This window comes from Lepisosteus platostomus, chromosome 7, assembly GCF_059453375.1.
Source record: "Lepisosteus platostomus isolate fLepPlt1 chromosome 7, fLepPlt1.hap1, whole genome shotgun sequence".
NCBI lineage: Eukaryota > Metazoa > Chordata > Actinopteri > Semionotiformes > Lepisosteidae > Lepisosteus > Lepisosteus platostomus.
This window is the reverse complement of record NC_142617.1, coordinates 16,712,814-16,725,733: the sequence shown is the minus strand read 5'-3', so window position 1 is coordinate 16,725,733 and position 12,920 is coordinate 16,712,814. Positions and strand designations below refer to the sequence as shown.

Here is a 12,920-nt window from a genome sequence, read left to right as displayed (position 1 = left end):
ACATACACTTTCCAATCTCTTTTAGTCCAACCCAATGATGGCTTCCAATGATGCATTATTTCATTGTTGTATTTCCATTTTTGTAATACTCTGTTAAAAGGTTTAGATAATCTCAGTGGTGAAAAAGTGATTTTATTCTTTTTTTATATTGTAGGGCTTATTCCACTGATGCAGATCCTCAAGAAGTGAACATCGATCCATGGAACCTTGTTAGTAACACAGTAAAGTAAAATGTATGGCAGGAGGCAAGCACTTCATCAGTCTTGAAAATCAAATGACATTTAATTATCTATAGAAACATTTTTAACAGCTTTCAAAATGTAACAGATTGTTGCCTTACTATAACAATATATGCACACTTATCCTAGGTAAACAAGCTAACATTTAATAAAAATATATATGATATAATTATAATTTAACATACAGTAGCTCACTCATATCTGCAAAATAATCCTTATCTCACACACCCTTAAATTGGTTTCAGAATGATTGCACTCTGACAGATTCAGTAACATCTCGAATACTGTTCCAAGTATTGCAAAAATGAGTGAGGGGGCTTAAGTGCCTAAACATGCTTGTTTAATTTATGTTTGCCAGAATATGACTTGAAAACTGGCACATGATCTATCATAATTAGTCTGTATCTGGTACTATACATAGAACAATAGAGCTAGACTTTCACAAAATTCTTACTGTATTTAAATTGCAAATCACATACAGTAGCAAAACAAAAACGGTAATACTGTAAATAAATACATATTGCTTATTACATTACATGTTGGTTGTAACCAAACGTTTGGAGGAGGTCAAACCCTAATCTTGCCCACCACCACTGATCTATGTATAAATATCACACATCTGGCAAGCTCCTTCTTTTAAGGATATGGATTACAGACTCATGACAGAGAAGTCATGATTCTCCTCAGCCAGGTGATTCCCCCAGCAAAGCTCTCTATCCAATTATGCTTTTTTCTTTCTTATTTAGGGTTTGACTAAATGAAAGAAATTACATTTTAAGAGGGGAAGTTACAAATCTTGTAAGAGAATCCTGTTATTATGATTAGAAGGGATAAGAGAGAATTTAAGACACTACTGCCATTAAATAAATTTAATCTTACATTAGTTACTCGTTAAAGCAGCAGTTAGATTACAAATACAGTTTTGAAATGGGATTCTTGCTATAATTTTGACAAACAAGTCTTGTTTAAACACAAAAAAAATAATATTAATTTCATTTTGTACACTAGGGGATCCGAGTTTCATTTAAGGGTGTCAAACTCAATTCCTTGAGGCCCATTGTCTCTGATATTTGTTCCACAAGAGCTCTGAGGCACCTTACTGGTCTAATCTATTAACAGTATGTTTTGCTTATAGTTTAGGATGGCTACATGTTGTAAGGAAGAGTGACTCCACCTTAATAGGTGGTCATGGATAAGATTGATTGCAAAGCATTAGAGTTTTTTTTTAACTTTTTAAGCACACTTCTGCTAGCATGTAGCAGATCATGCTGTAAGGCAGGGATGTTTTATACCATCTCATTACAAAATGTTTGCTGTGCCTCCAGTCGTTCTGTCTGGATTATGTTAGTTATATAAATTTATCGTGTTAGTACTGTTATTTCTTCAGTGTTTGTGCTCTGTCATTGTCATTATTATTGTCATATTATTATTTCTTATTCCCCATGGCACTGTTTGCCCGTTCTTGGAAGATATAGAGACGTGGCACTGGCTATTAACTGAAGTTTATGTTTCCCAGGAAATATTACAGCATATGACTCAATAAAGCTGAACGAGATCTGCAATCAGTTAAAATATGGAAATATGTTATCTGTGAAACAAGGGAATCACAGAACCTCATTTTTTTGTTAAAATTAAATAGCCAAAAGAAAGTTCTTGAAAAATTGGTGAGTAATATTTTTAGAGAAATGAAAGATAGTTAAATCCAATACTAACTTGTAAAAAATTACAGTTCACATTGCTGAGGAGTTGTTCCAGTCTGCCTGTCTGCCTCTCAGCCTTCTCAGCTGTTTGAATCCAGTGAGCTGTCCACTGGACTCTTACAATATTAATACACTGTGCAGATCCCGGACTAGCTGTCAAAGTTCTGTTATTTTTTGTGGTAACTCCTTCTGCATAGCATCATTCTGTAGTTCTCTCATTGATATGCTCACTTACAATTATGTTTGGATGAATGTAGTGAGTTGCAGCCTTGTATATTGTAAGTCAGTTAAACAGAGCAAAAAATACTTGCCCTTTCTCAGATCTCAAGATGATTCTCGCTTTGTCATTTGCAAAGTGTTACAATATACCTACTAATAGTTAAAAAAAATTGAAAGCTATGCAGTCGACTTTGAATTTGGAATAATTACAGTCATTTCCATTTATACCGTGTTTCCAACATTTCTGTATTCTCTTTGAGCATATTTCTCCTTTTGTCATCGGGAAAGAAATCTTGGAAGTTTAACCACTGGTATCTGGCCACTTCCCGTTGGGATTCTTGAAATCCGCTTAAAGAATAACCGAAAAAAAGCCCAGATGTTCTGTCTTATCGGATAATTTTAACTTTTTATGGCAGGGAAACTTTATTTGAACTGTTTTTTTTTCAAATCATGGAAATATTTTTTCTCTGATGTTTTCCTGATTGAATAATTTTCTTCTTTTTTTCAGGAAACCAGAATACTTGATCAAATTAAGTGGGAAAAAAAGAGAGCACTAAAACTCCACAGTTCAATGCTGGTTCTCTCAATGGTCAAATATGCAGACGTTGTTACTGTGTGACATGCTCTGTTGATTGTATGTTTTTCTCATTGCAGTAAGAGGAAGTGAATGGTAAGAAGAAATTCTGAATTGAAAAAAACTGTTTTTCTTTTCTTCGATTCTTAGTTTTACCAAACACAGAATTCTAAACTAAATTCTAAATTTTAATCCATCCGTTTTGTAACCATCCACCCATTTTCTAACCACTTCTTCCAATTCAGGCTAATGGGGAAGCAGGAGCCTATCCTGGCAAGCAAGAGTACACCCTGGATGTGATGCCAGTCCATTGCAGGGCAGACTCAGACATGTACTTACACCTAGAGCCAACTTTCCCAGAAGCCAATTAACCTACCAGTATGTCTTTAAACTGAAAGAGGAAACTGGAGCACCTGGCAAAAATACGAGAAGCACATACAAACTCCATGCAGATAGCATCCCAGTCTGGAAGTGAACAAGTACCCCAGTGTTGCAAGGCAGCAATACTAACCATGTGCCACTGTACCACACTATACCTATTCACTGTACATATTCCATTTTCCTTATTAATGTAGTGTTCTGCTCCTCTCTTTGCCAGAATGGACTGCTGACTGTTCCAGTGACTATTCTCCTTTCCCCTCTCATCCAACCTTTCCTGCTCTTTCATCCTATTAAAGGGGGATAGACCCCTGCTCTCTCTCTCTTTCTCCCTCATGGTCTACTAAGGAAGCTTCTAAATTTCTTTCTCTTTTCCTTGCTCCTTGGCCTAAGTTACCTCTTGAGATTAACTTGCCTCATTGCAAATGCAAAAAGGGCATTAAAGCTTCCCTGTGAGCCTGCAAGTGGTCTTGACTCCTTGCTCCCCACACTGCCTAAAGAGAAATTGATCACAACAATATTTATTCAAAATTCATATTGTGTCTGCATTGTTTACATGGAAATTGTGCAGTAGTCTATACCGTATATTTTAACATTATAGTTGCATTTTTATTGCCTTTGCAAACTCACTAGATAGAATATGAAAATAATCTATCTATAGGTACTGTAGCATCTTAAAGCTCACTGTCTACTATTTTTTATTTCTAGTTTGTGCCAGCTGCATGTGTCACACTACACTTTTTTTAGATTAAATGTCACCTGCCAGACATTTCACTAGAATTAAGTTCTATCTAAATCTATTTGGATTTCATGTGTAGCATTTAGTAGCATTTTGGCACTTAATCTTACAAATTAATAACCAAACTAATTTACTTTGTTTGCAGAAGGTTTTCTCAGAGAAGTTTTGTAATGTGCAGCACAGTTGTGTGGCGATTAGCATTGCTGTCTCACAGATCTTGGATTTGGGCTTGATTCCAGATGTGTGCATTCATTCTGTGTAAAATTTACTGAATAGATTGTGTTTTTAAGTTTTCCCTATATTGTCACTGTATATTCCCTGCAATTAATTGGCACCCCTATGACTGTTGAAGGTTAGATAGAGCCTAACACAGCAGACATTGGGTGCAAAGCAGCATACACCCTGGACAGGATGCCAGTCTCTCACAGGACACAAACTTAAGAGGAGCAAAGTAGAGACACCAGTTAGCCTAGACAGCATGTCTTTAAGAAAAAATTGAAGCACTCAATGAAAATCCACACAGCCACGAGGAGAACACATAGACACTACACAGACAGTGTCATGGGCCAGAATAAAATCAGCAATGCTAACCACTATACCACAGTGCCACCTCTATCCAAATCATAAATAGGGAGAACTAAGGAGCTCTCTCAAGTTGCTGAAATTAAGGTCAGCATCTGGTTCCACAGTTACCAGGGATTTATAGACGGAATGAATTTTGTGATGCAAAATATCCTACTTAAACTGTTAAACCCCTTTTTAAGTATCTTTACAATTACAATCATAAAATCCCATCCTTCTCTCCTTGTTAAAGAAACGTATTTCAAGAAGCTTAAATCAGGATTTCTCATATTGATGTCAAAATTCTGAGGCAGGGCACACTTATTGGCAATTGACAGTGTCACCTAAAGGTATGGCTTGGTTAGTCACCCAGATCTTTCTTAGTTCTTGAAGAAATGCAGACTTCTACGACATTCCAATTGCCAGCAGACAGGAGTGGCACTCCTCCAATTTCTGATAGCTCTCCTGTCAAGCACTGCGGAGCTTGCACCATGTCAAACCATGACGGGTTTGCTGGAGGGGTCAGAGGAGAATGTCTGGCTTTCTTCATTCTCCCCTTGCAACGCAGAACTTTAAACAAATTACAGTTCCAAATGGCGAAAGTATGAAACTAAAAGTACCTAAAATCATTTTAAAATGATGGTATTTCAGTGCACTGACAACGTATCCGCAGAGCACAGGAATTAAGCTCAGGGTGAAAAATAAAAGATTTGGCTGCACTGCTTGATCACCAAGACGCCAACCTGCCTTCAGTTACATCTGCCCTTCAACACACACAATAAAGTTGGAGTAAAGTTTCCATCTGTGGAAAAACAGCCAGGCACTGAAATGTAATGATGTGGTTCCATTCTTCCCAAGATTTAGTATTTCATATATTCAATGCAAATACTTTTACTTAGATACAAAAAGAGAAAATTACAGGGACCAGCTGGGATAATAAGGGATATGAAATTTAATATTCTTCAGCGACTGCTGGGGTCATTAAAGTGAAATTATTTTGGATTAGATTGCTTTATGTATTGTACAATAAATTAAGAACTGAGTCTACAAACCAGCTGTTTTAAAAGATGCTTAAAAGGCCTAGCTGAGCAAATGTGCTCAGCTCTTGCAGGATCATATTCACGTTCGGGCAGCATAGAGGGTCAGCACTGGGTCACTGGCTTCAGTCCGGGACCTGGGGTGCTATTTGCGTGGAGTTTGTATGTTCTCCCCATATTCACGTAGGTTTTTCGCTTTGTTCTCCAGTTTCCTCCCACAGTCAAAATACTGGTCCCTCCCTCCCAAAGACAATACTGGTAAGTTAATAGTTCTGGGAAGAACTGGGCCTGGTGTGAGTGCGTGTGTGTGTGTGTGTGTGTGTGTGTGTGTGTGTGTCTGCCCTGCAATGGACTGGCGTCCAGTGCAGAGTGTGTTATGCCTTGCACCCACTGCCTGACCAGATAGGCTTCAGTGACCCCGCGACTCTGAATTGGAATGAAGTGATTAGAAAATGTATGGTTTGGAAATTTGAGTTTGTTGTAAGCTAGTAAAGGGACAGGAGCAAAAAAGGGTAAAAAAACAGCATTACTTGCAGTTTACAGCTTAGGCATACTAAAGTACCATAGCTTGACCAGCAAGTGGTTCACTTAATATCTGAAAATTTGACGAGTCTCTGATGAATACTTTACGACCTGCTTCATACCAGCTGAGTGCTTTGACCATTTGGTGTCTCAGGAACACTGTTTTGCACATACTGTGGCAACCAAAGACACCAGCTGCATAAAACTAGTAAAGTATGTGGTGGTACATGGCAGAAAATATTTAATAATTCTATTTAATATTTTTGTACTGATTTGGTATTCATAGAAAAAGACCAGGGCTACATTATCATCCTTTTTTCTGGGCTAAAAAAACCTCACAGGAAATATAACTGTAGTCTCGTTAAAAAAGAAAGTTTTACAGCAACCTTGCGCTTGCCAAATAATGATACAGTGAACTTCTGTGTGAACTCATAAGAGTTTGCATGTCCTCATTTGCCCTTAGCCTTTTTCCTGCTGTTCTGGAACATAAGGATTGCATATGTCTTTGGCACAATTCCACACCCCGCCTGCCGCATTCCTTAGCAATAAGCTCCTTGAGGCCCTCTGTAGGGATATTCGCCTCAGTCTGCAAGATGGTTTAAAGAGATAGCTGGACCACAATTCGGCAAAAACTCAAAGTTTGTCCCCCCTCATCCTGTCATTAAGTATAACCACCCTTCTAAGCAAAATTTGGCTACTTTTATAGTTTTAGCTTTTTTATTAATTCAAATATTTTTTTGGGGGGTATTTTTTTCTAATACTATAAACTGTGTTTTAACTGAGCAAGGCAAGTCTCATGCTCTTGACACCTATAAGAAAAACTTTTTTACATTAGCATGTAGCTCTATATGTTATGAAACCAAAATGTCTCAGTAAGTTCTCAGCACAGAATATGACTACCAAAGATAGCACAGCCATCCTGGGCTTTAGACATGGTGGAAATTAAAAAAAAAAACAATGAATCTCAAATAGAGCACATGACCAGATGTGCAGAGACACGGTTCACTCTAGCAGACTCTGCAAGAAAGCACTTACAGGGACACCCCGTCTCATAGACCCTTCAGAAAGCGATACTTGAAGGTGGTGTGAGTGGTGGTTTCTGGTGGATGCCAGATGGCAAAGCTCCTGATTCGAGAGACAATGCCTTTATTTCCAATCAATAAGCCTGGACAACCTGGATAGTCATCAGCCCATATAACACATCCCAACCCCAGGAATGCACAGGCTCAGTGTGCCGCAGTTTCTGGGCTTAACACACGACTGCTAGAATATAATTTTGCTAGAATTTGTTTGATAAATGATTCACTTGATTCCTTGCATGCACTGGTTTAAGACAGTCATTGAAATGTGTGGCAATTAATGTAAATGGCGGCATGGTGGCACAGTGGTTAGCACTGCTGCCTCATGGGACGTGGGCCCTGTGTTCAATTCTGGACCCGGCCTGCTGTGTGCTTGGAGTATGCATGTTCTCCCTGTGTTTGTGTGGGGTTTCCTATGGGTGCTCTGGTTTCCTCCAACAGTCCTAAAAGCTAATAGTAGTTGAATTAGTTTCTGAGCAAATTGGCACTGGTGTGTACGTATGTCTGTGTCATAGTGTATCCTATGAAGGGATTTCTATTAAAACGCTTTGTTATTAAACTTATAACATTATTAATGCAACTATAATCTTCTCAGCATCCCATCCAGGATACATCCTGCCTTGCTCCCATTGTTTGCTGAAATAGACTCCAGCTTCCCCGCAACCCTGAATTGGATGAAGAGATTAGGACATGGATGTGTGAATGAATGTACAATAATCAGGTAGATATCACGTATCAGAGGACATTGATATCTTCCTCTACTTGTTGACTACAAAAGTTACAACAATGCTAGCTAAAGAAATAACTGGGCTAGTTCATGCTCGTTGAATTCCTAGAGGATCCACAATGATGTCCAAAGCATCAGGATTCCATCATGTCCTTCTGCCCTTTGCTATTAATTTGAGACGCTCTGGTACAGTATGTGAGGCAACTGCTCAGGAAAAAACAACTGCTCCCCTGACAAGACCAATTCTCGGCTCCTAAATGTATGGTAAAACACCATAAAAGCCTTCCCAAAGACTGCAGCTTCAGCCCAGTAAAGTAGGCTGATGCTCATGGAAAAGCACACGTTTGTGTATATTGGTAGCATTGGAATGTGACGTTCTCATCACCACCTGAGACATGGAGTAGCAGCTGCTTTGCAAATGTTGGGTTTTGTATAGCTGTGCCACAATGGTTTTGAAGGGTGTTCCTTGAGTAGTTATTGTGGTGGAGGCCCTACTGCGGGGCTCAGGTTGGCTGTGTTGCCCCTGGCATTGGCGGTTCGAATCCAGGCTCTTTGAAAGCCGAGTGACTTGAAAGCAGAGACCCACCTGCTGCCAGGAAATGTTGATTAAAAATTTGGAATTTCAAATCAGGGATGGGAGAGGGAGGAGAAAGAAACAACATAATAGTAAGGACAATCGACCGGAGTGACCAACCATCTATGTTTTGAGTAAAGAACGAGTAAAAGATTAAATTCCCAAGTATACATAAAATAATGAAAGGTAAATAGGGTGACATAACTGGGGTGATAACATTGGGGAAAAAATATGTGATTAAAGCTTACAGTAATACAGAAAGCAATACAGAAATGAAAACTACTTTTAGAATGGTTTAGTGGGCACGTTTCTTTAACTGATGTCATATTTCAAATGAATTCCCTTTTCATTTGTAGGGCTTTCTTTTTAATTTTAGTGAATTTTATGGGGGGGGGGTTGTAAAAGCAATTGAGATGTGTGGATTACAAAAGAAAATGGTGACCTCAACAGCAAATCTGTGGGTAGTAAAATGGTAATGTAGCTGGTAACCACTGCTATAAACATATAAACATCAAGGCAAGATGCAGGAAAAAAGAGAACACTTCCCTTTTTAAACAGCCAGTAAAATGCTCCACCAACTGGGATAGTCATTTCTTTTATTTATACAAGTAAAGTGGAGTTTACATTCTCTTCTCAAACAGTAAGGTTTTTATACGCAAAGTACATTAAAATAAAAAGAAAAAAGTAATGACGCAATGTTGCAACACAAATTAGCTTGTAAATGTTACATTGGAACTCTTATTTTGTTCACAGAGCAGAGGATTATCTAAAGTACTGTATATTGAAAACATTCTCCTTAGACCTAAAACTTTATAAAAGAGTGTCATAAGATTTTTGGGGCAAAAGACGAAAGAAAAATGCTCACAAATTAGCATCTAGAATAATAGACCCTTATGATAATATATGTGGCCGTGCTGCAAAAGAACAAACTGCACTTCTTTCTCTATAAATACATTAATTTTTAAGAAATCCTGCTTTTATACTATAACTTTCTACTATTTTGTTTGTTTTTGTTTTCCAGGAATCATTGTATTTGTTCTTATTATTTTGAATGTATCAGCCAGAGCACAGGTTTCTGAAAATACAAGTGGGAAATTGTGTCTAGAACAATTCAAAATAATCCTCCTCTTATGTTCAAAATGTACATATGTCCAGTATGTTTTGAGTTACATTGACCTTATGTAGTTTCAACAAATTAGAAAAGCCTTGCATTGATAAAATATTTATTTCCTTTGCACAGCCTATACTTGCTTTTGTTTTAATTATTAAAATTCCATGCAAAATTCCATAATAAACTCCAATATTTACTTTAATATTTTGCCTTTTAATATAATATGTACAAACTGAAATAAATCAAGCATTAGGACAAATATAATACATAATAGTATGAAACGGTATGTTAAGTATTACTTTTTGTGATAAAATACCCATTCTTTGTATGGAAGGTGTCCTGACGCTCATGTATCGTTGGACTATTGTGGGTCACTGTTAATCTACCACTCTTTAACGCATTCATCTCTTAATTTGAGAGATGTTGTAGTACAACAGTAAAAATTATCCACTGACTTCCAGAGGTTTGCATAAAATGTGTTCAAAAACTCTGCCCAGACATCTGCAGTCATTATCACATTTAATTATGGTTATTGTCGTTTTGAATAATAACAAGACCAAGTCTTTTATTGACATTGTGCATGCAAAGCTACACAAATAAATACTATGGATCAGAATAACCAGACATAACTTTAACATTTCCAACAATAGACTCTTTTTCTTATCTTCCCTTTACAAATCTGTTGCTCCGACTTAGGAAGAGTAACAAAATATTATAAGGGGAAAGTTCAAGGTCACAGAAACCTGCACCAGGATTAATAGGACTGGAATGTAAACCATAGTTTAAATCAAGTTCTCATTAATTGTTTAATGGAGTTTCTAACAGAAGTTTGAGTAGAAGGTTAGATCCTAATCTTGCACACTTCCGCTCGCCTACGTAAGTCTCTCACAAGGGACTTCCTTTTGCGTATCTCTCGTATCACCCCCACCTCCTCATCCACACCCTTCCAGCAGCCTCCTTGCTCAATACTCACAATATTGAGTGGGTGGGTAGTAGTGGGAAGTCGATAGGGCAACCTATCCAACTTCAAATAGGCTGCCATTCCTTTAGCTAGGCGAGTCAGGCCAAATACTTTAAATATATTGTTCTCTCTCACGTTTATTAGTATCTAACCAAACAACTAAAATGTCTCTTTGCATCTACAGTATAGTATACCCAAATCCTTCTTTTCTTAACTGATGGTACAGCATGAGATACTGTACAGTACGTGTTTTTTGCAAGAGCTCTGAACCATGAAACAATCATTCTTATTCATAAACTGTGCAGTTCGGTTGTTTCATATCAGGCTCTCGCTTTTTGTTGTGGCTTCACCACGTTTTTTGTTTTTCTGGACCTAAAGTTTTTTTTTCTTTTTCTCAATAAACAGAAATGTGAAGCAAAATGGAAATATGACTGGACAGTTAAGATTTGTTTTTCCTTTTTGCGGATGCTCTCATCTCTGTAAGCCTGTGCAGTAAATTTAAATGTGATTTGACAGCACGAAGGCAGAAGTTTTTGTCTATTTGTTGGCAGAGTTCTACAAATTCGAGTCGAGAGAACTAGTGGGAAGAGACCTCGATTTCACCTAGGAGACATCTCACTGCACATCCCTAAAGAAAAACGTAGTCAGTCTTAAAAAACAATGCTGCCTTTGTTCACTTTATGTTACTTTGGATTTGTTTAAAAAAATGCAGTCTTTAGTACAGCTCGGCTCTGCCTATAAGCCCCCTGCAGAGTACAGCACATAAACATCTTGATAATGCAGACAGGGGACTCAATTTTTAGCCTTTAGTAAATGCAGTACAATTTTACTAGCGTGAGTAGCTAGTCACCGAGTTGAGAATAGATACACAAAGACATCCAATTTACTTTTAATATGAGTAGCAATTAAAGTTCAACGTCCAAGTCTGAAATCAAGTTATTGGTGTCTAGTTTCATGAAGTGTACAGCATTTATGTAGTCTGGGAACGCTTGGGTTAGAACAAACAGTTTAAAATGAGCTGAACTGTTTGTATAGGTGTACCACAGCTATGTGAATGAGAAAGTCATATGTCATAATTGTAGTATACAATACACAGAAAATAGTAAGAAAGGTTTGGCCCATCTTGATCGTTTGGTTTGTAGTAGCTATTTGTCCTGCCAAGTTCATTTATAATCAGCTGCAGAATATGTGTGGGGAATTCCATGTCTCCCAGTTTAAATGTACATTTAACTAATTCCTAATTCCCACTTGTGACCCTGGCTTCATTGTTGATCCTGAACTACTGTAGTTCTTTGACTTTAGCTTATCAATATCTATATTTTCATTGCTAAAGAATTGATTGCTGTTCTTGTATTTGGCATTCAAGCATGGGGCATCATTCTAGTCACGTTTCTTTAATTGTTCCTGAGCCTCAATATATTTCCTCATGATGTAATGACAAAATGTGAGCACAATATTCTTAATTTGATTCTCATACATATGATTCTCATATCAACCTCACATCCCTTAATTTAAACTAGATGCATTTCATTTATACTATATTTCCAAGCCAGCCACCTGTGAGTAATATTTTGTCATGCGCCCAATGACTGCAATGACTCTTGCAATACATTCAAATTCATCTCCCCCTCCCCAGTCTCTACCAACCATCTGACTTCGACTGACAATAATAACCACTCTGCCCCCCTTACCCAGGCCTGCCCATTAGACTGGCACTGACAAGAAGGTTTCTTTGCCACAGGCACTGTGAAGGACAAGGCCAAAGGCCAGAGAATTTTGTACAAACCTCTGCTCTAGAGTCCAATAAATTGTTACGTGCTTGAGTTCACTTGATACAATAAATCAGGTTTTATTTTTGTAATTTTGTTTCTCCAATACAGAAAAAAGCTCTTGATGGTTCAGTGAAAAAAGGAACGTATGAAGTAGGTCATGTTAAGTGTTGTCAGAATGCTTTAAAAGATAAAAAAGTAATTGTTCAAAACCAATGGGGTGCCTTTGAGGTCCTGAAATGTGTTGTCTGCTTTTGACATATGTGATTGGTCTTTGATAAGTATTTTCTGTACAGATGCAGAATTCTAAACAGAAAATCTAAGAATTTGAATGCAAGTTCTCTGCGAATAATCCCTGGATAAATGTTGAAGCTTACGATCTGCCTTTTCAGTCTTAGAATTTCTGTAAAAAAAGGAACAGATGGCCATACAGAAGGATCCCAGTAGATCTCAAGTGTCCAGTCATCTTTGGTCACTGTACTGTAGGGGTGCCATGGACAAATGAGACAAATGTCAATGACATAAAACTAAAACAGAAGCAACTGTCATGAAATAAAGTGAGATTGAACCTTAACATCTGAAACCCAAATGTGAGGACAAACAATGAGGGAAAAATGCAAATAAAAGATTTTCATTTATTCTACCAGGTACGACAATTGCTAACAAATTTACAATGATGGATTGATATCACCTTTTTATAGCAGGAAAGTTACTACAGCATTCTGAACGA

The 12,920-nt window shown here is 37.6% G+C and overlaps 1 long non-coding RNA gene across 2 annotated transcripts in view; it reads left to right on the top strand.

Moving 5' to 3' along the window:
- The window catches only part of LOC148658403 (uncharacterized), an 85,842-nt gene extending 76,158 nt beyond the window's left edge, over positions 1 to 9,684 (top strand). For both annotated transcript variants that reach the window (XR_015940066.1, XR_015940067.1), the window contains exon 5: positions 155 to 9,684. This is a non-coding gene — a long non-coding RNA (uncharacterized LOC148658403). The remainder of the gene's footprint in view (positions 1 to 154) is intronic.
- Positions 9,685 to 12,920: the final 3,236 nt, after the last annotated feature.